Consider the following 25391-nt stretch of genomic DNA (forward strand, 5'->3'; position numbering starts at 1 on the left):
CCATCCGGCGGCCGCTGGCCAGCTCACGCCGGGAGGGAAACACGGGTCCTGACTGTGGGACCCCCCTCCCCCTCCCCAAACGTGGCGAGGTGAAAGCGTCCGTATCCCCACTGCACGACGGGGAGAGCGAGTCCCGGAGCGCGGGGATGGCGCGCCCAGCATCGCACAGCTCGTCCGTGGGGGCGGGAAGCCGTGTTTGAACCCGCAGAGGCGCAACTCCAATACCTGTTTTCACTAAGACAACTGACCTCACATTTTAAACAAATTAGAGAAAATTAAAGGGAGGGAGGGAAGGAGGAAGGAAATAAGAGGAAAATAAAGCCGTGCCTGTGCGTGTGCGCGCGCTCGCTAGCTTTCTGGTTGGTGTTTATGCATTTCTTTACAAAGCGCTGGAACTTTGGAAGCCCTGTAAGCATTATGGTAATTTCTTAGAGTGACGGCAGTTATATTAGCATCTCATACAGCTCACAGCTTTTCTGTAGACAGGCTCGTTTATTTTCATGGGCTTTTATTATCAAAGGTATTTACATATTATACATATTTATAATTCTTTCCCACCACCAAAACCAACAAAATCACACGCGTTGCTCATGAATTTCTTATGAACTAAAGGCGGTTGAAATACTCACCATTCTCCCCACTTGTTTCACAGTCTTTTTCCGTTTTGTAATTTACCCTCCTGATTAGTTCTTCCCCAGGCTCATTTACACATCCACAGGCCTCATCACTTTTGCTGTTCTAAAGAGTCTTTATCACTTCAGATCAGGAGCCTGTGCTCCTCCTGAGCTCCTCTCCTTTTAGCTAAATCTCCTAAAACTCTTCAGGAATTTTTTTTTTCTGTCTCTGTTTCATGCCTTTCAAAGAATGCTTACTTCAAGAACATCCTCTGCCTGATTGCCTGGCCCAGTGCTCAGTGCAGGGACCATGAAGGTGGGCTTGCTGGCTGGCAGCGGGCCAGCGGGCACACATGTGAACACGGCCACACTGGGGGTGAAGGCCACCGGGGTTCAGCAGGCTCAGCCGGGGCTGCCACTGCGTGGAGTTGGATAAGGCTCCACACTGAGTTCCACCACCAGATCCACCCTGAGCCTGGGGACATGCCGTCACCACCCTCACTGTCCTGTGTCTTATCTGGGGACGTGGGGGAGAGGGAAGGGTGTGTTGGTCTGAGTTGTTTCTCCCCAAATTCATATGTTGGTGCCTTAAACCCAGGACCTCAGAATGGAGCTGTATTTGCTTTGGAGATAGGTTCTTTAAAGAGGCAATTAGGTTAAAATGAGGTGCTGTAGGTGGGCTGTTGGCCAGTTAGACTGGTGTCCCAAAGGAGATTTAGACACAGAGGAAAGACCATGTGAGGACAGCGAGAGGAAGGCCACCTGCTAGCCAAGGAGAGAGGCCTCAGGAGGGACCAACCCTGCTGACACCCTGATCTTGCCCTTCCAGCCTCCAGAACTACAGTCAGAAAATGGGCATGTGTTACTTAAGGCCCCCGGTCTGTGGAACTTCATCATGGCCTCCCTAGCAAAGTAGAACAGGAAGTGCTCATAATGCCTGCTCTGCCAACCCAGCCCTGGTATGGCCGGCAGGGAAGGGGTGGTGTGAAAGTGCTCTGGAAACTTGTGTGCCATCCAACCGCCCTGGAGTATTAGATTTTTCAGCATTGTCTGGGACATTCCTGGTCACTGTGTGGACAGGTGCTGTTTTTGCTGGTGCACAGTTCATTTCTCTTGTAGAGTCAGCATCCTAGCTATTGGGGAAGGATCCCATCTCCCACTGTCAGTGTTGCTGAAAGATCGGCCTCCCTCCCAGAAGAGCCAAATTGAAACTCACAGACAGGGTCTTTGAGCTTAGATGAAAAGAGGCAGCTTTATTACTTTGCCGTGCAGAGGGGACTCACAGCACACTAGTGCCTTCACAACTGTGAACCCTCCTGGGGATAGGGCAGGGTGATTATATAGCCATAGCTCAAATAATAAACATTCAACAGAATCATTTTCTCATCATAAGACTTAGAGTGGCGTCATGATGCCTCAGGTGACCAATTCTGTAGAGGCTAGCGGTTGTCCCCTTTTTGGTCTCTTTATCTCGTAAGCGCCCAAGGCGTGGTCTTCTTGGTACTTAGCCTATCTTGTAAGGTTACAGTTCTGTGACCTTCTCCCTGGAGAACAACTCAGAAACCAAGTATGATTATTACTTTTGATTACTGGAATAAAGCAGAAACAGTAAAATTAATAGTTTTATTTTAACAACAGGCCTGGAGCTGTGAGTAGCAACTGGCCAGTCAGGTCAGTTGACCGTTTTAAGGACAAGCATAAGAATAAGCAATCTGTTAGCCTAAATGTGGCCATTTTATTAATTCCCCATCAGGGCCTGCATACTAGGAGGGCTGACATGTTGCCCCCTTTCCAGAGACAGGCTGGTGACCCTGGCCTGCCCGTTGGCCTCACCCATCCTCCTGACCACAGCAATGGGTCTGGGATAGTATGTGACCCCCATTTCCCAGAGTCAGTCCTAGGCCCTGTGCTGGAGTGAGGTTACCAGACAAAATACAGGATGCTAGTTACACTGGAATTTCAGATCGACAAGGATTAGTATTTTAGGATACGTGTGTACCAAATCATTGCTAGATCTGCTAACACTAGCCGGACCATTGAAGAGAAGCTTCCTTTCGGCTGAATGTGTTGAGATTGTGGGACGTAAGCTGCAGCTGCTGAAAGGGCGGCACGAAGGGCCTTCCTCATGCTGGGCTACCCCCAGGCGGTCAGGTCGGTGACAGTGTTGTGTAAGCAGTTGGAGCCACCGGTGCCAGGCGAGGGGGACTCACGTCTCTGCCAGAGCCTGACAGTGCCTGGCGGCGTGCAGACGTGTGTCCTCCGAGAGCTTGGAAGTAGAGGTGCCTGCTTGTTCCCTGTGAGTGGGGTCATACATCCAGTGCTGAGAGATGGAACGGAGACCAACACAGCTCACATGAAGATTCAGGTGGCCTCTCATGGCCACAGGGCTGAGAGAGCTGATGAAGATGTGAACTTATCAAAAAGAAGAGCATTGGCAGAGGGGGATTGATGGGACGGGAAAGCCCACACAGTCACGTCCACCCAGGAGGCAAGGGCAGGGCCGCCTAGCCCAGCCCAGGCCCCAGGGGTGCTCTGCCCCGGTGGATGAGGACCCTCACTTTCCCTGGTCAGGCCATCCTCACTGGGGCTGATATGGCTGGGAGGCGCTTCAGCTCAGTCCCCTTCTTTGCTGTGACCCGGGAACTCATACCCGGCTTGCCGACCGAGCGGAGCACGTGCTGACCTGCTGGCACCGGCAGCCTGGTCAGGGAGCCGGGCATATTTCTGAGAACACATGGATAGAATGCCATTCTCTGCAGTGGACTCTTAGCTTGGAGCCCTCTCCACGCTGGCCTGCCAGGTGTGCTCTCTGCCCTGGGCGGGGAGCAGCGGTGGACAGTCTGCAGAGGGTCGTCACCAGTGAGTGGACCTTCTCTGGGCAGTGTCCCCAGCCTGGGTGTTGGTGATGGCCACCTGATGAAGTGTTTGGGGACAGGGATGACAGCATAAGAATTGTGGATGAAAATAATCACTAAACAATCAATAATCAGAACAGAAAAGAATTTTATTTGAGCTGAACTGAGGACTAGCCTGGAAGCCTGCTTCCCAGACGACTCGGAGAAACTGCTCTGGAGAAGCAGGGTGTTCAGCACAGTTTTATATCTTGTCAGAACAAAGAACATTAAACAAGTCAAGGTTATATTTCTTCAAGGTTTTGAAAAACACCCACATCAGCACAAACATGGTAAGTCAGCACGGCCTTGGCACCTGGGAAGGGAGTCTTATCAAAGGAGGACCAGCACTGGTGCCCCAGGAAGAGGGGCTTTTAATCTTTATTTTTAACGTGGGCATTCAATGTGCCCTTTTCTTTAATAATTAAAGCAGATGTACAATGTACGTTTGATAGGCCACAAATAGGCTACTTTAGTTAGCATAAAATTCAAGTTAACTCTAGTATATGTGTAATGACTTCCCTACATCTCAATGTATGAAACTTTCTTTTATCAGAATCCTGCCCTGTGCTGGACGTTGCCCCATCCACCTTCCTCTGTCCACTCCTCGGGTCAGCAGAGGTTCCCGCCTCTCCGTCTGCTGGTCTGTGTCCAGGAAGCACTGGGGTGGGGAGGAGTTTGGACTAGACAGTAGAGGGACTCTCCCTGGGCTGCACAGCCTGTGGCTGAGGCCTCTGGAATCAGATACACACCTCACCGCCACGGGATTGATTTCCGCCAAACTCATCTGGTCTCCATGAAGGACTCAGGTTTCTTCTGTTAGCAAAACTTAGACCATATCATGAAAGCCCTAAAGCTCATTCTGACAACTGACACTGAAAGGTACCTGGTGCAGTGTTCCTCAAAATCCTGGCTGTCCCTTCCAGCCCCAGTAGGGAAATACTCACGGGTTCAAGGCACCCTCCATGTGTGTCTCTCCATCACTGTGCTCCTTGTCAGGGAGAAATGCTCATCGAGCATTTATTTCATTCGTTCACTGAACACTCATCCAGGCCTCACTGGGTGTTGGACACTGAGCCAGTACCTGAGGACATGTGTGCAGCAGAAACACAGCCTTTGCCCTATGACAGAGATCACGCAGGAGTCACTCAGACAGGCACGTGGTCCCCACAGGTAACTGTGGTTCCAGCTGTGAAGGAAATGCCAGGACTGCTAGGGGGATGAAACGAGAGGAATTGGACCTCTTCCAGGGGCTTTGAGAAAGTTCCTGAGGAGGTGACTTTCAGGTGTGGCCTGAAGGGTGCAGGCTAAGGGCGGTGAAGCAGGCTGGACTGTGCTTACGGTGGAGAGAGGAGCGTGTGCGAAGGCCCTGAGCTCTCCAGGGCCGGAGTGAGTGGAGACAGATGAGGCTGGTTTTCTCCGGAGTGTGATGAAGAGCAGGGGGCTCACAGGATGGAAGGTGTGTTTGGGCCGTGGCTGGGAGAGCCCAGAGAAGAAGCGAGGATTGGCTCTGAGGTCCTTGCAGGAGACCAGGAAGATGCAGCACCAGTGAGCCACGTTGAGGGGATAAAACCAACAAGGCTGTGCTTGGGGAATAAAAACCGAGTGTACCCTCCACATGATGACACAGTTAAGTGTTTGGGCCTTGTGGCTGAGAACTGGCCGCAGGAGGCAGGTGAACTCATCGAGGAAATCTGCCCGTGTGGGGACCCTCCTCCACGCTGCCTTTGCTCTACGCGGTTTCCCTCGAGGGAGGGTCAGGGCTTAGTCATTCACGTGGCCTGGCTCCCTTATCTCCTCAGGTGGGGATGGGAGCCCTCTTCTCCTGCTTCTCCTCACGCTTGGCTTTTGTTGTGTTAATAGTGCTTTTCAGTGTCCACCTTGCACTGATTGTTTCGTGTGTCCCTGCTGTTCATGCTCCAGGGCTATCGTGCAGATTGCAGGGGGACAGGACTATGACTTACCTATTTTTATTCCTCTCCCACAGTACCTGGCACACCTGAATACCACTGGTATCCAACAGTGAGTGGGGAGGCACTGAAGTGTTGTAAGCATATTGCTAGAAGTTGGGTTGGCTGTTGGGTGGGGCTGTAATAGTTGACATGTATTGAGCCTGCTGGGTCAGTCAGTATTCTAAGCACTTTGTATAGATTAACTCATTTCATGGCCACAACGGATCAGTTTTTAGATGCTACCCCCATTTAATGGATGAAGAAACTGAAGCATAGACTAGCTTTTTACATACATTGGTTGAGAAAGACCCCCAGCTCTCTGACCCGTGAGTCTGAATTGAACTTCTCCAAGCCCATGGAGAGAGGCTTCCTGTGGGTTTATGACAGCAGTGAGCGAGGTAGGCCCAAAGCTGTCCCACCCGTGAAAGTGAAGTATTTCACTCAACAGCTGCTCCTGCCCCATAGCCTGGAGAGGGAGGACCTCAGGGGTCATCCGTAGACCAGAGGCTGAAGAGGCAGTCCTTCAGGGCCTGCTTTGATGCCATCATGCTTATTTCTTACTATTTTTAAGACCAGAAAGATTCTTCCACCCAAACCTTGACTTTTGATTAGATGAAGCTGTAGTCAGAGGTAGGAAAAGGTAAATGACTTTGCCGTCTCTGTCTCTCCAATCCTGACTCTGATTTAGGACCAGTCTGAGAACCGAGGGTGTCCATGAGATGGCGGACTTTCACTACCAAAGGCCCTGTGAGGAGGGAGGGCGAGAGGGGCCCTGCGGCCCTGGGCGCCCGGGGTGGTTGTGATGTGGACTTTCTGGGTGGGTATGAAGTTGCCATCAGCCTGAGGTGAAGTGGCACAAACAGAACTTTGTACCAGGAAATATTTGTGTCCAAGCAGGGGTGCTGCAGAGGTAGAGCTGAGCTTTGCTGTGTCCGTCCTGAGATTCCAGGAAAATCAGCCGTGCTTAAGAGGAGCAATGACTTCTGTGGGAGCGCTCCACAAGTGTGGCGATAATAGCTCTCAGTTACCGAGCAGCCCGGCTGCTGCCCCTTTCACTCCTTGGCATCTTAAAGTCATCTCAGAGTCTGCATTTCTAAATCCCACAGGACCTCCCCTGCAAGCTCCCCTCCCTCCGAGAGCGGCAGTGACACCTATTCATTGACTCTTTGTGTTAGTTGCTTTGGGCTGCCTTAGCAAAGGATCACCGAACGGGTGACTTAAACCAACAGAAATTTATTCTCGCACCATTCTGAGACCAGAAGTTCAAAATCAGCGTGTCCCTGCTGAGGGTTCTGGGGAGGACCCTCTCTTGCCTCGCCCAGCTCTGGGGGCTCCTTGTGGCCACATCACTGCAGTCTCTGTCCCACCACATGGCCTTCTCGGTGTCTGTGTCTTCTCCTCTCTGGCTCTTATAAGGAGACTTGTCATTGGACTTAGAGCCCCCCGGGAAATGCAGGGTCATCTCACCACGAGAGCCTCAACTTAATTATATCTGCAGGACCCTCTGTCTGAACAAGGCCACGTTCACAGGTTCCAGGGCTTGGGACATGGACACATCTTTTCAGGGGCCACCATTCAACTCACTGCACTCATTGCAGGAACCCAGGACTTACCCTGACACCTTTCTCCCTCCTCACTCCTCGTTACATCCACGGCTGAGGCTGGTAGACTCCGCTGCCCAGTGTCCTTTCACCGTCATTGCCGACACTGAGTCCGGGCCATCGGCATTTCTGCCCTAACCTCCCGCTGGTTTCCCTACGTCCCCCCAACCCCCACCCCACTCTTGTAGTGTGGCTCTAACCCCTAGTGTGACTATCCTGGGAGACGGGCCTTTAAGGAGGTCAATACAGTCAAATGAAGTCATAAGAGTGATGGGGCTGGGGTTCTTTAAGAAGAGGAAGAGGTGTCAGGTCTCTCTCCGTGCACGCACAGTGGGAAGGCCATGTGAGGACCCGGCGGAAGGCTGGCCGTTGACAATCCAGTAAGGGAGGTTTCACCAGAGACCAACCCTGGCGGCACCTCCCTCTTGGACTCGCCGTGGCCAGGGCTGTGAGAAAGTGTGTTCCTGCTGCTCCAGACACCAGGCCTGTGGTATTTGGTCACGGTGGCACGAACAGACTCTGAGCTTCCTCCCTCCCACCTCCGCATCACAGCCTGTGACCTGTGCAGGACACACACCTCAACCCTCTGCTGTAGGCACTCCGCCCTCCCCCTCCCCCTTTCTCTGTCCCCCTCTTACTCCCTCCCCCGCCATCCTCAAACTGATCCAGCCACGGGGGATTCTGAGCACTTAGGGATGAACAGTGAACAAAACAGACGACTCAGGCCTGACAGTCTGGCGTGAAACTTAGCGCAGCCACCCTGGCTGCCAACAGCTCTGAGGTTAAAGCCCCACATTTTGAACACTGTCCGTGAAGCAAAGCCTGTCCACCTCCACTTATGCCCTGCCCCCTTCCTTCCCCAACCCCTGCTGCGCACAGCACCTTCTGGCCCTTCCGCGGGGGACTCCTGCCTGGAAGGCTCCCCTCTGCCGACCTCACTCTGCTCACACTACCGCTCTCAGCTCCTCCAGCGACTCTGTTACGTGCCCCTAGCAGCCGTCAGAGCTCCGCTTGCAGCACTGATAGTGATGGCAATTAAAGTTAACTGTGCCATTATTGCTTGGTGTCTGTAGCCCACAGGATGGAAAGCCCCATGAGATCTGGACCTGTTTTTGTTCCCCGCTGCTTTCCCAGCACTTTGCAAAGTCAGAATAGCAAGCACCTGTTAACTGCCGGACATGAGCGAGCAAAGGAATGAACTCAGGGCTCTAAAACCAATAAGCATCTCACACCCTTTAATTTCATTCCCAGTGTTCAGGTGTGAGAAGTAAGGTGCAGTGTGGCCAGGTAATCGGCCCGAGGGCTTCCAGAACAGCTGGAACAGAACTAGGAACCCAGAACGTTCTGATTTCACAGGCGAGGCTCTTAACAGCCATGACTCAGCTCCAGTTTGCTCCAGATGACGAGTGAATGCTTAACAGAAAGGGGGAAGCATCCTAACTAGAAATTCATTGAAGAATAATTTCCTTTATTAAAATAACCACTGCAGTAAGCAGGAGGATGGAGAAACAGTCTGTGATACAGTCAGTGGGATACGAGTAGCTAGAAAGGGAAGCAGGCTACCAATAACACGCTGTTCCATCGGTGAATTGCAGAACCCTCATGCTGAGCCTAACAAGCCAGACCCAGAGAGTACATGCTCCCGGATTCTATTTATGTGAAATTCTAGAATACGCAAAGTCGTCTATGGTGAAAAACATCAGATCAGCGATTGCCTCTGGGGTGGGGGCGGGAACCAACTGGGGAGGGAACTTTCTGGGGGTGAGGACGATGTTCCGTATTATGATAGTGGTTTCACTTACCCAGGTTTGTATGTATTTGTCCAAATTTGGCATATGTATGCCTGAGATGTGTTCATTGCTCTGTTTGCAAACTTTATCTCAAAAAAGAAACTCAAAAGCCAATGTTGAACTCTAGTTAATGATATACACATCAAAGTGTTTGGAGGTGAAGTGTACTAACGTCTGCCTCTGACTTCAAAATGCATCAAAAAGAAGACGAATTGATAAAGGACAGAGGGGTGGAGAGATGTGGGATCAAGCAAGCAGAAAAAGGTAAATGGAGACTCTAGGTGGTGGTATATGGGTGTTGACTGCACAGTACTTTCAACTTTGCTCTATGTTTGAAAATGTTCATAACAAGATGTTAAATAAAATATTACAAGCTGAAAAAGTTATTTCAAAAGTAGCTAATGTTTGATGTAATAGATAAGAAAATCCAAAGATGCAGGAATAGAAAATTACTCGTTGTTTTGCATTAATTTCAAGGGGATGATAGGCACAGAGAAGGGGCGGGGAAGGTTGGAACTAAATCTTGGCAGAACCTCGGAGAGGAGATGGCTGGCTCCTCTCCTAGAGTGGTTATAGAATTTGAGACTGAACAATAGAGTGGGGAGTGTATAGCTCAGCGGTAGAGCACATGCTTAGCATGTCCAAGGTCCTAGGTTCAATCCCCAGTACCTCCATTAAAAGTAAACCTAATTACTTCCCCTCCCCCCAAAAAAAGAATGTGAGACTGAACAATAGACAGCAGCCACTCCCCTACCAGGCATCAAGGGTGGCAGACTTAGCCTTCAAAACTTGCTCACCTACAGTCCAGTTAGAAACGATGACATTTTCAAGATGTCATCTTAAAGCTAAGCCAAGAAAAAAAGCCTAGTAAGTTTTAGGAGTAAGAACACTGGAAATGAAATGCCAGGCTCATATTTTGAACTGGATCAAGCCACTTTCTAGAAGGACGGCATGCTGACACTACCCCGTCTGCAGTAAATTCAAGGCTGCCTTCTCAGGAGCCTCAGGAGTGAGGAGGCTGGAAGACTGGGGTGTGATGACTTTGACGGTTGAATAGATACACGTTCCAGTCCTGTCCCCACCACTCCCTGGTTATGTAGCCCTGCATGCCTCTCCTGGCCTGTCTTGTCAATTCCAAGGTCGATCCCCGTTTTCTGTTGTCCCATTTACCAGCGGCTTTTGACACAGCTGATCAGAACCTCCTGGAAACACTTACTTTCCTCAGGCACGGAACACCAGTCTCCTTTAAGTCACTCCCAGCCTCCCCGGCCAGTCCTCAGCCTCCTTCGCCCAGTCCTCCTCCTCTTCCCAGTCGCACTTTTAACTACCCCCTGGGCTCCGTCTTCAGCCTTCTCTGCTCTCCCTACACCCAGCTCCCATGTGTGAAAACCCGTCCAAAGCCAAACCCTTGATCCCTCCCCACTGGCTCCTCCTCTGAGTCTTCAGTTTGTAAATAGTGCTGATCCTCTCCATTGTTCGAGCTAAAATCCTTGGAATCATCCTCAACTTATTTTTCTCTTTGATACTTACTTTGGCAACAAATCCTGTTGCTTCCACTCTTGAGATCTATCCACAGTGGGGCCCCTCCTCTGCACCCTCATGGCTGGCACTAACGTTTCCCACCTGGTACCTCAGCTGCCACTCTTGTCCTAAACTGTTCTCCCCACAGTAGCCAGAGCCATTCTTTGAAAAGAAAACAGATCAAGATTCTCCCCATCTCTGAACTCTCCAGTAGTGCCAGAATAAAGCCCCATGTCTGTGACCTTCCTACACAGCCCATGGCCTCTCTGGTTGTGTGTCCTGCCTCTCGCCCCCTGCTTGTTTCACACTATCCCTGCTGGCTTCCTAGCTCTTCCTCCAACAAACCGAGCAGCGCTCACCTTTCCCCGTGCTATTTCCTCTACTTGGACTGTTCTTCCCCCTCCAGTGGTTTGATCTCTCACTTCCTTTGGGTGTCTCTCAAATCGCACCCTCTCCTAAAGACTGCACTCCTCTGTCCATCTTCACTTTCTGTCCCTTTACTCTGCTTTATTTTTCTTCTAAGCACTTCTCATTACTTGATCTTGTGTATTTATCTCCTCATTTTAAAATTATCTCTCTTCCTACTTGAATGTGAGCCCCACGAGGACACAGACTTTATATATTTTACCCATCACTGTATCCCCAACACCTAAAACAGAGTCTGGAACAAGAGTTTGCCAATAAAGATTTCAAGGATCAAAGAACAAGTGGAGTGACATCTAGCCAAGGGCTGGCCTGGGAAGTGCACCCACAGAATGATTTCCATGGTCATGATGATGGTCCCTGATGGAGAAAAAGGACAGAACTAGTGAAGGAGGACCCGACTCTGGTCCCAAAGACTGGAGAGTCAGAGTGGGGAAAAAGCCTTAATCCCTTGGGCAGGTTCCCTGTGGGTGTGGGTCAGAGGCTTGCTTTGCCAACCTGGAAGCTGGAGTGTCACATGACCCGGAAATGCCTGCCCCCACTTCCCGGTCAGTAGTCTGTCCTCCTGCCTAATGCCCCTTCCTCACTGGCTCCTGATTCCCTGTTTCTGTCTGGGGAGCATTTCTTTGAAATGACCGTCACATACCATCACCCAGAGCACAGAGCTTTCCAGTGGTGGCAATTATACATTTCAACAGTCAGCTAAAAGACTTACCAGAAGTCCACTGGGCACGCTCTGAAATTAGTTCAGCTTGGATATCGGCCCTTCTTATCTCTGCAGACAGATTCAGCCTTTTGTACCACCTGCAGGAAGTAAGGCCTTTGATCTCTGCGAGGAGACCAGCCTTGTTGCTCTTTTAAAAATCAAATTACATTCTAAGTGTGTTTTAAGACATCATAGTCTCTGGAAAGAATCAGGATTCATTTAGGAAGGGGGTTTTAAGTTGTACAATCATACAACAAATATTGAGCGCCGACTTGGTTGATAATGTCATCACTGTGACTGATAAAATTTAAATGCCTGAAAGAGAGCAGCAAGACAGAGGAGACTGAGGAAAACACACCTGCACGAAGAGAGATGGGGGGAGGGAAGGAGAGAGGAAGGGAGGGAGAGAGAGAGAGAGAGAGAAAGAAACCCTTCCTATCTGAGGAACATAATCCCAGGGGTTCAAGCTGATGACTGATGTTCAAGCTGATGTGGGTGTCACTTTATTTTGCTTCTGCATTTAGTTGGTGAGCTGGGAGCTAGAGGGCCGAGTGAGGCTTGCTTCTTCCTTCCTTTCATTTTCCTTTATTAGATTCTGAACTACCTGAGCAGAAGATGATTTGCCAGAGAGGTTTGGTAGCATCCTGGGATGGGCAGAGACAGTTTGGTCCCTTGGTGGTGGTTACCTTGAACTCTGAGAGGTGACGTGACTTGCTGGATCACAGAATGAGTTGGGGGCAGAGCTCCCCTGCAAGCCCTCAGTCCAGATGCTCAGCCTCTCTCCCCCCACCTCCCCTACCCCGAACACACACACTGGAGATTTCCAGACCACACTCCCTGTCGTGGAGGAGGGAGGTGGTGATTCTCCAAGGGCCACTGCGGAGGTACAGAAGGGGATCTGATGCTTACAACAGAGGGAACCACCCCATTTTCAACTGAAGCAGCTCCACCATGGTTCATTTTCTCTCTCTCTCTCTCTCTTTTTCTTATGAGGGGGAGGTAATTAGGTTTATTTATTTATTTACATTTGGAGGAGGTACTGGGGATTGAACCCAGGACCTCCTGCGTGCTAAGCATGCGCTCTACCACTTAAGCTATACCTTTCCTCTGTGGTTCATTTTTATATTATGGATCTGTGTCGTATATTAACCAGAAAAAGATTTGAAACGACTACAGATTTAGGGTACATTAGAAAGGGTAGTCCTTACTGAGATGCTGTAAAATGTAGCACCTAAGAACACAGATTCTGGAACTGGACTGCATGGGTTCAAATCCCAGCTATGCCTCCTACCATTTTTATTTTTTCATCTGCAAGCAGCCATATGAAAACAGTACTAGCTCATAGGGTTGAGAGTGTTAAAGGAATAGATATCTGTAAAACATGTAGAAAAGGAACATTCCATGGTGGGCACTCAATACATGTGTCTGCCCTTAACTCTGAGTGGGAAACCCAGGTTAGATGAAGCAGCTGTTGCAAACAGCTAATCTAGTGAAGGATCAGAATTCCCTTCAATAAGCAGTTCTGTCAGCCCCATAACTTTGTTTTTAGTACTGATGCTCAGTCCACGTGAGACATTTTATTCAGTTCGCTGAGCTTGGTTGGGAGAAAGAGCACTCTGGACAGCTCAAGAAACGAGTAAGACGAGATGAGAGGGGAGTGGTTGTTGTAAGAATGCCACAGGCAGAAGCAGAAGACAAGAATCCCAGAACAGGGCTGGGGTGGGTCCTTGATCCCAGGACCCAGTGTGGTGTGATTCCCAGAGCTTGGGGGCGGAGTGTGGGTCTGGGATTCCAGCAGAAGCAGGAATTGCTGGGGCTTCGCAGCAACTGTCCATCATTAACAGTGACTCAGCTACTTCACCGTCCACTCCTCCCATACCCCTGTCTGGCTTCCTCGCCCCACTGCTCTGTTTCTTCTCTTCTATATCATTCTGCCTACCTCCCGGCCCCCCGCCTCTCTCCACCTATTCCGCTCTTCTCCCATCACTAGGAGCATCATCATCTGATCAAAGTCCTGAGAGAAAACATTTGATTGGTCCAGCTCCCCTTACTGTACCAGGCCATGCCGCGGGTCGCTTGCCAGCCTGGGATTGGCTGCTCACGGGTCACCTGACCACCCTTGTCCAATCAGCCTTGGCAAAGTTGAGATGGGTGTGCACCTTTCCCTGGAGGTGGGAGGTCAGCTGAACCCAACATGCTGGAGTAGAGCTACCCCGTCCTCAGGACTGTGGCTGGGGCACTTGTCCTTAGACAGGCCAAGGGCGGGGTAGGCCTGGAGACTGACCTGCTTGATGCAGAGTCGCCTTTATTATTAAGGATAACTAAATGGGAAGGCCTGCCCACACTGAGGCTAAAACTCATCGGGAAAGGCAGACAACTACATAAGTGATGACAATGAAATATGTTCATCCTATTGTTAGAAAGCAGGTGGATGGTATGATCGGCCCTGTTTTTCAAAAATGGTGTTGATGGATCTTTATATTTGCCTGTGCATAGAACAACATGTGGTAGAGCGCTCTGATCTCTGGGTGCCGCGCAGTGTGATCTGTTTTCTTCTTTTATGCTTTGCCCTATTTTGGCAATGAACAGACATTGCTCTAATAATCACAAGGGGAAATGCTATTAAAATCAAAACAATAAGCACGATGAGTGCTATGCCAGGCGAAGCACGGGATGCTGTTAGGAACACTTACAGGGCCCTGCTCTGGGGCGCTGGGTAGCCGTCAGGGAGCAGTAGAGAAGGCCTCAGGGGGCTCTGGGGCACAGAGACCTTCCTGCCTCAGCCCTTGGCCTGGATAGGCCCACCCTTTGCAGGGCCCCTTGTCAGGGAAGCCAGCCGCTAGCCCCTTCCCCAGGCTCTCTGGGACGGGTCCCCAGGTCCGGCCAGGAAGGGCATTTCCCCAGCTCATGCTGCCTTGCCAGTGGAGAACTGGTTACTGGAAACACAGGGCCCTTTCCTCCCAGGGCTCCGGAAGCTGAACATTAAGAAACCATTGCACACAGAGTAATTGCTCAGAATGAGCATTAGTGTCCTATTAAAGGGAGGCAGCCGCTGTGACTGTACCCTTAATTCAGCTGCGTTTCCTGAGAGCCATGTTAATGTGATTTGAGCTCATCCCCTCCTTGCTGTGTGGGGCCCTGGTCCAGAGCCGCCGCAGGCTCCTGCCCTCTGTCTCTGTGGAAGCAGGGGAATCCTCCACGGCTTTTCCTAGCAGGGGTGTGCTGGAGGCCAGGTGGTCGGCAGGCCCCCATCAGTCAGCAGACTGCTGTTGCTTGTCCACGCCTGTGCTTGACTTTGGACTAGGTGCCCGGGGTGGGGGTGGGAGTGGTAGTGGGTACCAGGTGGGGAGGGTGATGCTTATTAAGTCTCACTGTGTACCTTTGAGGCATCAGGCATTTGTCGAAGGCATTAGGACAAGCTGTGCTAAGAAGTGGAGGACTTGGAGAAGAGCACAGAGAAGCACTGAACATACTTGTTGATTTATTCATTCTGGTGCTAGGGGTGCACTGCGAACAAGACAGCTCCGGCCCCTGCTGTCATAGAGCTTATATTCTAATGAGACAGACATTGAATCAGCAATCGCCCATCGACTGACTTAACAACGGCAGTGATTTGTGTGACGGAGGAGTCCAGAGTGCCAGGAGAGAGTAAAAGCGGCTGAGGTGGGAACTGCCCTGGCCTGGGGGGTCCAGGAAAGCTTCCTGGGGAGGAGGAAGTCTGAAAAACGAACGGGAACTCTCAGAGCAAAGAGGAGGAAGAGACTTGCAGGCGGGGAAAGAATCGGGACTGTCTGGAGAGCATGGGAGTCTAAACACAGGACGGCACAGGCGTGGTGCCCACTCGGGCTGTCTCGCGCCGCAGGTGGTGGGTGTAGTGCGGGGCCCGATGGAGGACCGGGGGGTGGGGAGACCTGGGTTCCAGTCACACCTCTGCTTCTACTCGCTGTGCGTCCCCAGATGAGTTACTCACACTTCGTTGGCACCCGCTGTGTGCACTGGGGTCTCGCTGGGTCTCAATTCCTCAGCAGAAAACCCTGTAGGTTGCTGAGGTTCTGCCCAGTGCTGAAATCCTGTGATTCTGTAAGTTCTAGGTTCTGGGCCCTGCAGGGGTGAGATGGGGCTGGCGGGGGTCTGCAAGGATGGTGGGGTGACAGTGCAGTGAGGCCAGTGGGGCCGAGGGGGGCCGAGGGTGTGAAGAGTGGCCCTGCTGTGCCTCCTCCTCAGGCCTGCAGCCCTGTCACCCACCCCCAGCAGCTGAGCTCCTCTCTCACCCTTCAGTTCCCGTTGCACCAGAATGCATTAGACAGAATGCAGAATCCAATCAGGGAGGGGATGTGAGTCCTTTTCCTGGAGCCCCTCAGCCCCCATGTAATCAGGGCAGTGCAGGTAGATGTGATGGCAGGGGAAAGGATGTGGCACCCGGTTCCAGCTCTCCCCTTCATGAGCCAGGTGACCAGGGTGGGGAGGATGCTGCGACGTGCACCTGGGCCTGGCTCCATCTGTGAACCTTGGAACATCATCAGAGGGCCAGCTCAGCTTTTCCCGCTGCCCAGTCCTGCTCCCGTCCCTAGTATACATCCTGCACACAGAACTGGTCTCTGAGTCTGCTTCCTGGGAACCCAACCTGCAACAGTACCCAGAGGCAAGTCCACTCAATGCTTTCAGCCTCAGTTTCCTCATCTGTAAATGGGAATAATAATACCCACACCGTAGGTTGTCATGAGGATTGAAGGAACTAATAGTTATCAAATTCCCGGCGGTGGGATGATCTGCGAAGATCTTTTTCTGTGTTCTGTCCTTTCCTGAGGGCTGCAGTGTCTGGTGCCCGTGTGAGAGGGATGGTGGGTCGTCTGCTCTGAGCGGAGGCTGCTTCCCCTCAGCGGGCTGCAATACGTTTTGTGCTTCAGGGAGGAAAGCAGACGTTTCCCAGGTTTCGTCTGAGAGGTGGAGACTCGTTGGCAGGGGGAGGACGGTTGGAAAGACTATTTTCTTCTCCATGTCTGGGAGAGGCTTGAGGTTTTCTCTTTGGGCAAGCGGAGGAACCTCTGCCATGCAACCCCCAGATGGGGGTGTTGTCTACCTGTGCCCATGGAGGTTGGGGGGCAGCAGGGGCACCTCCATGGTTGGGGCTCCTTTCCCCGGAAGGCCACCTCTGAGCCATCCTGGAGAATCGGGGCTTGCCAGCCAGACGAAGGTGTGGGGTTTGCTGACAGACGGTGTGTCAAACGGCAGACTGCAGACGCAGCACCGTGGAACCCCTCTGCCTCCTTGGATCCTTGTATGAAGTCACTTAGGGGAAAAGGGTCTTCTCACACGGCTGAGGTTGAACTTTTCTCACCCTGAGGAGTAGGAATGCAGTCCCACATTCTTGAATTTTTATGCTTTCTAAGGAATTCCTACCCTCTGGTGTGGCTCCCGGCACAGAGTAGGCGCTCAGTAAATGTTCTCTTCTCCTCCCTTTCTCCACCTCATCCTCACCTCTGCCCCACCTCACTGTGGTGATATGTGTGTGTCTGTGTATGCCCAGAGAGAGAGACACACAAGACAGTACAGAGGATACCTCCAGGGACAGATGCCTACAACTTGTATCGCAATCAGATGTTAGTTGCATGCGTCCATTCATTCATTCAGTTCAGAGTTTCTCATTCTCGGCACTGCTGACATTTTGGATTGGTTGATTCTTTGTTGTGGGGCTGTCCTGTGCGCTGTGGGATATTTAAGCACCATTCCAGGTATTTACTCACTGGACGTCAGTAGCAGCCCCCAGTCATGACAATCAAAAATGTCTCTAGACACAACCAAATGTCTGCAAGGGGGCGGAGAGGCAGAGATTACTCCTGGTTGGGAACCTCTGACTTCGGTGACTCTGAAAGGAGAGAGGGAAAATAAAAGAACTTCTCTGCTTCCCTTGGAGATTTCACACCAAGGGACAAACACCACCCACCATCTCCCAGACTCTCCGAGGCTGTGATCTCACCTCCACCACCTCCACCGCCACCTTTCCCCTCTGGACAGGACGGAGTGCCCGCCGCTCTCTCCTCGTGGGGAAGGGAACGGCAGCCGTCATTTCCTTCCGGGAGGACGTGGGCACCTGACCTTCCCCGATCCAGAGCTTGGTGGGACCAGGTGAAAGCCCTCAGTAGAGGTGATGGTCCAGGTGAGGAGCAGGCACGGGCTTCTCAGCCCTGGTGGCCACAGGTCCTCTGTCCCCTGGAAGCTCAGTGAGACGTTTCCCTGGCAACGGCACAGGCCTGCGGCAGCTCCGGGGCAGCACTGGGTGTGGACAAAGCGCACAGGATACAAAGGGTCTTGCGTGCTCATTGTGGGACATTGTGTGAGTGTTTGCCCTGGGAGCTCCTGGCCACCCTGTGGGCTGTCTTTGCTGGGGGCCAGCAGACTGGCCTCTGCCCTCTTCAGTGGGTCTGTCAGAGCTCTGAGCTGCAAAGGCCCTGAGAAAAGACCTTGGGGAGGAGGTGTTCTGGGTCTGCCTTCTCAGGAAGAGCCACACGGAGGCTAAATTCATTCATTCATTCAACACGTATATGTTGTGCCTCTACCATGTATATTAAACAGGACACTAATATGTGTACATCTCTGGAAATATGAAATTTGCTGAGACATTGGTCTAAGATGCTGTGTGAGGGTGGAGTTTAAAACATGGATCTTGACCTCCAGGACGTTTTTTATTTGGCTGGGAAAACCACTCACTCCCAGGAAAGCTATAGAACAATATAAACACGCAGGAGAAATGAGTGGGCGGTCTGTGATGGTGCGGGTGGGGCATGGGGGACCTCAGGTGTGGGGGACGCTTAGCACAGTTCAGTCCCGTGAAGAGCTGCGACTGTCTCAGGTGGAGCTCAGGAAATCAAAGAACATGCCCAAGCACATTTCCACTGCTAAAGGCAAAGAGGGCTTGGATGGGGCGAGGCTTTGTCTCCCTTTCTGTCACAGCCCAAGTGGCTGGCTCCAGGCGCTCTCTGACCGGGTCCAAGTGGCTGGCCTCAGCACGTCCTCAAAACCCCTCCTTCACTTCTCTAAACAACGTGCTCTCCTGAGCGCCAGGCCTGAAGCAGGGACTTGGGAATTGGGACTTGCTCGACCTTGACCGTTCAGGCCAGCTGACGTGCTGTATCTCCCCACCTCCAGCACCTGCTGATTTGCAGCTGGGTGGGGCTGTGTGCAGCTGGGTGAGGGTGTGTGAATCACCCCGGACAAAGAATAATCCAGGAGCGGTCTGTTTAGGACGCTGCCTGGTAACCTCCTTTCTGACTCTGTTTCGGGCAGCTGCCCACAGCCCTGATCTTTGGCGACTTCCAGGAGTTTGTGGTTGTCTACTGAAGGCTTAGCGGGGAAGGACCGCCCTGGAGACAGTTGCTGCTTACTCTTTCCACTTATTTCATCTCCCATGAGCTCAAAGCCACCCATTAAGGAAACCATTGCTGCTTAGGCAGTTTCCTTCCCCCCAGAGAGCAAGTGGTATTTGCATCTCATTTGCTCTTTTAACGCAGGAGCGGGAAGTTGTACTGACCTGATTCAGGCAGTCGGGGGCTCTGCAGCTGCCTTTCTGGAAGAGCCCACAGTCCCCACACATTGGGGCTGGGCAGCCCTGGGCAGCAGGGGGATCCCTCAAAGGGCTGGAAAAGAACACCTGAAGAAGTGTGAACAGTGGTGAAGCTTGTCTTTCTTAACCATCAAGCAAACACCTTTTAATTAAATCACAAAGATAAAAATTTCTGGGTCACTCTTGCAATCCAGCAGAAAGTATGGCAGAGAGGAAAATTTACCAAGGAAGAAGCACTTTGTAGTTTCGAACATCTTGGGGGCGATGGGGTGGGGACGAGGACAGGAGCGGTTATCTTTGTGTCCCTGGCTAAGTCTTGCACTGAGAAAAGCCTTAGGAAAGAATTCTCACCTACCAGGGTTGTGCTTATTTGAAACTCAGAATGATTGTTTGTCTCAGTTGGCTGATCCTACTGTAAAGGAGAAATTATAGGAATTAAGATGGGGAAGGGGTGAAGATATTATGGTTGCTGCTGTAAATAGAGGGCTGTCAGCTCTTCTGCTGCAGACCCCAGTAGTGAAAGTCCCCCTCTGATGTCTAGTCACTTCCATGCTCCCAGCCAGGGCATGGGTTCCTTCCTGAGGACTTTGAGCCTCCGCTTTGCCATGTCTTTGCTGTGTGACCTTGGGTAAGTTACTGAAACTTCTCTGAGCCTCAGTTTCCTCATCTAGTAAACAGAGATGATCGTCAACACTACCTTTCAGGGTTGCCGTGAGGAGTAAATAAGACTGTCCAAGATGCCCTTCTTCCCCTTCGTCCTCTTCTTCCATCTGAGGCTCTGCTTTCCCTCCCAGCAGCCCCCTGAGACAGGGTGCACTCTGGATGGCACCTCTCCCTGACGATCTGTGCCCTTCGATTACACCTTGGTCCAACCTTTGTTCGCAGTGTGGTTTTCTCTCTTTACATTCCCATCTCTCACACTGGAAGGCGGATCCCCAAACAACCCCTGTCTGAGCACAGAACATGGCGTGTTGGAGGCCTTCTGGAGGCAGAATGAGATTGCTTTGCAAACCGGGAAGGGCTTCTGGTCACCCCTTTGGCTTCATCACCCAGGGCAGCATTTGTCATGGCAAAACTGAAATGGCCTCACCAGAGGACAGAAGTGAGCCCAGGTCCAGTTGCAGAGAGATGCCAGGGCTCCGGGAGGGAGCGGGTACAGAGCCCAGTTTTGTGCCTCTTGGGAAGAGCAGTCCTGAATGGCCCCTCACCAATTCCAGCCCTCTACAAGCCCACTGTCTGCTCTGCCTCTTGTTTGTAGAAAAGCTTTAGCCTCCTAGGCCTTCCCTGAGTTCCAAAGAGCAAATATAATTAGAGAAGTGAGAAAATGCAGAAACAAAGGAAAGCAGTCAAATAAGACAAAACAGTAGTAGTTTAGCCACAACACAAAGTCAAGGACTTTTAGTTCATCCTCAAGGGCTGTTGATACTATCCCGAGCCATGTCCTTGAGTTGTTTTGCAGAAACTAAAACCCCACCTGGTGAAAAAAGTTAACTGCGTGCTGACCACCAGCACACAGACCCCAGACTGGCTGGAACCAGAAGGCTGATGGGAGAAGAGTGGAAAAGGTGGAGCGAGGGTGGGGGCCCGGGAGGTCGGCAGAATGATGTTGACTCCCGAATTACCACCCAGTTACCTCACCACCAACCAATCAGAACACTGTCCACGAGCTGATCAAGGGTCACCTTGCCTTTAAAAATCCTTCCCTGAGAGCCATCAGGGAGGTGGGGTCTTTTGAGCAGTAGCTGCCCATACTCCTTGCTTGGCACCTTGCAATAAATGCTTTGTTTCCTTCACTACAACCTGGTATCAGTAGATTGGTTTTGCTGTGCTTCAGGGGGAGAGGACCCAAGTTCGGTGTGGTAACAACCCCACAGGGAGAGCCCACCCCCGCCCCTTCCCCAGTTCAGGTAATGTAATGTCATGATCTTTCTCCTGGTCACCCACACTGGGCACGGGGGAGCCCTCCCCTTCTCCACGCCCCCAGCTAATCGGTGCCAACTTCTGCTTTGCCTGTAGCTGTTCCCCCCGTTCCTAGGAGCACTGCTGAGGTTCAGGCCCTTAGCATCTTTCCTTTTCCTGAAGGCTCTGTCCTCTGTCTTGCCCACACCCAACCAGCAGCAGAGGGATCTCTGTATACTGCAGATCTGATCGTACCATTCCTCTCCTTAAAAAGCTTCAAACAGCACCTTTCTGCCTGTAAGCACGGCTTTCAGACTTCTGTGACCTTGACTCACAGGAAGAAAGTTACCTTATACTGTGACTGCTTTTATAATGTGCTTATTATAAAACCGAAACAAAAATTTCAAGAGTTGATGCTTACCTGAGTTTCTATTCTATATCACTTTTAAAACTTCTGGCCAGGACCCAGGGAACTGACTTCACTGTTCTCCACTGAGTCATGATTTGTTTGAAAAGTACCAGGTGAAAGGAACAGGCGGAACTCCCTGGGAACAGCACGGAAGGCTCCTTCAACCCGGGCCCTGCCTGCCTCCCCGGCATCCCTTCTTCCCACTTTGGGGCTTTTTCTCACCTCATTCCCTCTGCCCAAATTGTCCTCCCCTCCAGCCCCCCCGTCTCCGCCTCCCCTCCCCTCATTCTTCAAGACTCAGCTCATCCCGTGTGTTGGATGTGTTAGGTCAGAGCCTCCCTGTGCCCTCAGAGCACCTTGGTCACGTCTCCGGCATCTGCTTAGCATCCACACCAGCACATTGTGTTATGCACATTGGTGTTAATGTTTGACACTTTCTGGTCTGGACATCGTTGGCTCCTCCAAGCTGCAGGCTGTGACATTCATTCACGGACTGCCAGTGGGAAGGGTTGCCCAGCATCCCACCTCCTTCCTGTGTTTGGGGGATTCCCAGCCATCTTGTCCTGATAGGAGACAAAACCTACTTGCCCACAGAAGCCAAAAGGTCTCGGTACTGCCCTTCCAGCTGCCTGGCATGGGGGACACAGGCATGTGGCTTAGACTCAGCCAAGCAGCCTCACCCAGGAGCTGGTGACCCAAAGAAGCAGGGACAGGGGAGAATGTGTTTGGGTGGTGGCACCTGCAAGATCCAGTTCCCAGGGGCAGCAGCACAGCAGAGCAAGCTGGGGAAGCCGGGATGCGGGTGCAGAAGCCACATGACCTGATCTTTGGTGTGATTTTGGCCCAGCCTCCCTCTTAGCTGCCCACTTCCAGAACCTGGCTCTCCTTGGTTTGTGGCCATCCTGGCACCCACTCAATGTCCTCTCAGTTAATTACTTTTCTCTTTAAATCAACCAGAGTTGATTTATTTTGTGACTTACATGTACAAACCCTCATAGACACACCAGCGCCTCTCAAATATCAAATGTTTGCTGATACGGTGGATCAACTCCAGCCTTCATCCTCACCTCTTTCAAGTCCATCCTTGGTCTTCACCCTGAGCATCCAGTGGCCAACCCTCAACCTTGGCCATCTTTCCAGCCAATGAGTCCTGAGGTCGTCAGAGACATATTTTGTGTTTCTTCCTTAGGGAGACAGAGTTAATCTCAGCCTGTCCTCAGTGAGGGCTGTGGTTAAGGGTGTGACAAGTAGGCAGGCTGGTGGGGTGGAGAGAATACTGCTCCCACTGGAACACGGTAATGGATTCAGGCTTTCACGACTGCCATGCACAGAACTGAACAGCAGCAATTAGAGTGTTCTCTGGCTTTGCTTGCTAGCAGAGTGCATCTGTTTGTCCTCTGGGGGAGGGGATTCTTGTGGAGAAAGCACATCGCCCCTTCCCTGACGATCGTCTTCCCACTTCTAGAGACCACCATCCAACCAGCTGGAACCAGCAAGTAAGGTTTAGGCGTCCATCAGAGAGAGAAAGCCCATCAGCAGGGGCAGCCTAGGGGCACCTGCAGACCACCCGAGGTAGTGGTGGGGGTAGCGAGATGCTAGCAGTAGGAACAAGAATGGTACCCGCAGGCCTGGCCGGAAGTGGAAGGCACCGCCGGTGGAAGTGGAAGGCACTGAGAGGCGCTTACTACAGGGACTGTTTCCCAAGGCAGGGGCAGCATGAAGAAAAACCAGTTAAGAGAGTTGGTGAAGCAGCCAGGAGCAAATCCCTACCGCCTCTGAGCCCGAGGGGCAGGAGATGGAGCTGAAACTGGAAACGGGAGAGGGTCGTTGTGGGAGAGGCCCTACAGCGGCCGCAGCCTTCAGCGGAGGGACGCAGCATGGTGACCGCGCAGGGAGGGGCAGGGGATCAACAACATGACCTCTCTCTCCTCCCGCCCTCTGGCTTCCTCTCAGCCCTTCTCACTGGCTGAACCCAGCTGGAACACAGAGGGCAAGGGAGCCACTGACATGGTCCATGAAGGCCAACCTCCCGGAGGACCGAGGTGGACGTAAAGAGCAGAGAGCGGGTCAGGAGGGGCAGGTGGAGGAAATGCAGCCCAGGAACTTCCGTAACACTTCCTGTGAGCTACTGCGAGCACTCAGCACGTACAGCAACTCCTGGGATTCTCAGAAGCAGCTTAGGCACTAGCATCATGCCATTTTACGAATGAGTAAAGTGAGGTTAGACAGCTTGTCCAAAGTCGGTGCGAGAGCAGCTGCAGTTGAGACCCAGGCGGTCTGAGTCCAGGCTTTGTGTTGTTCGCCGTTATGCTGAGCCTTCCAGTGAAGTAGCCCCGAGGTTCACCTGGCTATTTTTTTTATTTATTTATTTTAACACCTTTATTGTGGTATGGTTCCTGTACAGTAAGCCACACAGATGTACACGGCTATTTAAATATAAATTAATCGAACTTAAATAACATTAAAAATTCACAAAGTCCCACGAGCCACACTTTAAATGCTCATTACCCACGTACCACCAGTTGCTACCATTCTGGACAGCACAGATACAGAACGTGTCCATCCTATCAGAGTTCTGCGGGAGAGCTCAGCCAAACCCCCGGACACTGTGACCTAGGCCCTTTCAGCCCCCTAATTCCTTGCAAAACACACAAAGGCACTCCCATCAGTAGCTGTGGTGTTTCTGGGGTGGCGATGACAGGGGTCAGACCCATTTGGAGAGTCTTTGGACATTTCGCTGCCCTCTCGATGACTGCCAGATAACCTGGCCTCAGCACAGCTCAAAAGAGATAAATCTGAGATAGTTTTATGTAGGCTGTGCCCTTTCTCACATGCTAAAATTTCCTTCCTGTTCTGCCCTCTCCTGTTGCATTATCCAGGACATCCCATAATAAGCAGCAGCATTTATATCAAAAGAGGCAGGAGAGATGGTTGTCTCATCTGTGCCCCACTTCAGAGATATTTGTCCTCGGGGCTTATGAGATGCTGGCTGCCTGCGATACGCAGCATCCTCCACCAGCTCCCATGAGCCAGTTCTCAGCTGGATTTAATGATCCCCACATCCTGACACCAATATATCAGCTCCCAAATGCCCAGAATTAGCAGATGAGAGGAGTCCTGATGATGGTATAAATCCTACCTATCAAATAGGCTAAAGATGAAGTCGAGCTCTGTCTAGACAGTCGGAACATTGTGAGAAGAAATATGAGTCCACGTCAGATGACCCTCCTACACGTAAAGCGACGCGGGGTCTTGGGAGTCCAAAAAAGCACTTTCTAGGAGAGGAAGCAAAAACATGTAACTCTAAACCACCCGTAATTCTACGCCCAGCAAACCTTAGCACTAGTGTGCGTATTTTCTCACGTACAATCCATTATACATTGGCATGCCTGTGATTATTTCTTCTTTGTATGTGTGATCCTTGTTCAGCGTGTCTGTAAACATTTCCACATCTCATTAGACAAAAACAATAGCTCCGCTTCATCGTTGTTTATCATGGGCTAGGTCTGTGCACTTCACATTTATTATCTCAGTTCTCACAACAGCAACAGTGAGAGAGGTACCATTATTATTCTCACTTTACAGATAAGGAAACCGAAGCACAGAGGGATAAAGTATCTTGCCCAGGGTCACACAGCTGGTTTAGGGGGCAGAACAAGGACTGTAAGATCTATCTGACCCCCAAACCCACACACTCTTCTCCAACAACGCCAGGCAAACCCTTTTAGCTCTGGGGTGCGTTCTTTAAGGGACTTTTTCTATAAACCTAATACGTGAAGCAGACAGAAGTGGAGCTGGAGTGGTTGGAATAAGAGTGGGACTTTCCCAGTCCCCTGGCCCCCTTCCCCTCTTATAGTCTCCCTCCCTGCACTCCACCCCACCCCGCCCCCAAACCAGAGGCAGCTGCTGAAGCAGCTCAGGCAACCCCTTGGAACTGGCAAAGGCCAGTTTGGAAAACACTGTCTGCACATCCTCTTAACAGACTTACAGCATTCATCTTTATGGATATAGCGTCACTGATGCA

General features: G+C 51.5%; 1 protein-coding gene across 2 annotated transcripts in view; it reads left to right on the forward strand.

Moving 5' to 3' along the window:
• Positions 1-25391, forward strand: part of ADPRM (ADP-ribose/CDP-alcohol diphosphatase, manganese dependent) — a 107057-nt gene that overhangs the window by 26609 nt on the left and 55057 nt on the right. The gene's annotated exons all lie outside the window — the stretch shown is intronic.

The sequence above is a fragment of the Camelus ferus genome, chromosome 16, assembly GCF_009834535.1.
Source record: "Camelus ferus isolate YT-003-E chromosome 16, BCGSAC_Cfer_1.0, whole genome shotgun sequence".
In the NCBI taxonomy this organism is placed as follows: domain Eukaryota; kingdom Metazoa; phylum Chordata; class Mammalia; order Artiodactyla; family Camelidae; genus Camelus; species Camelus ferus.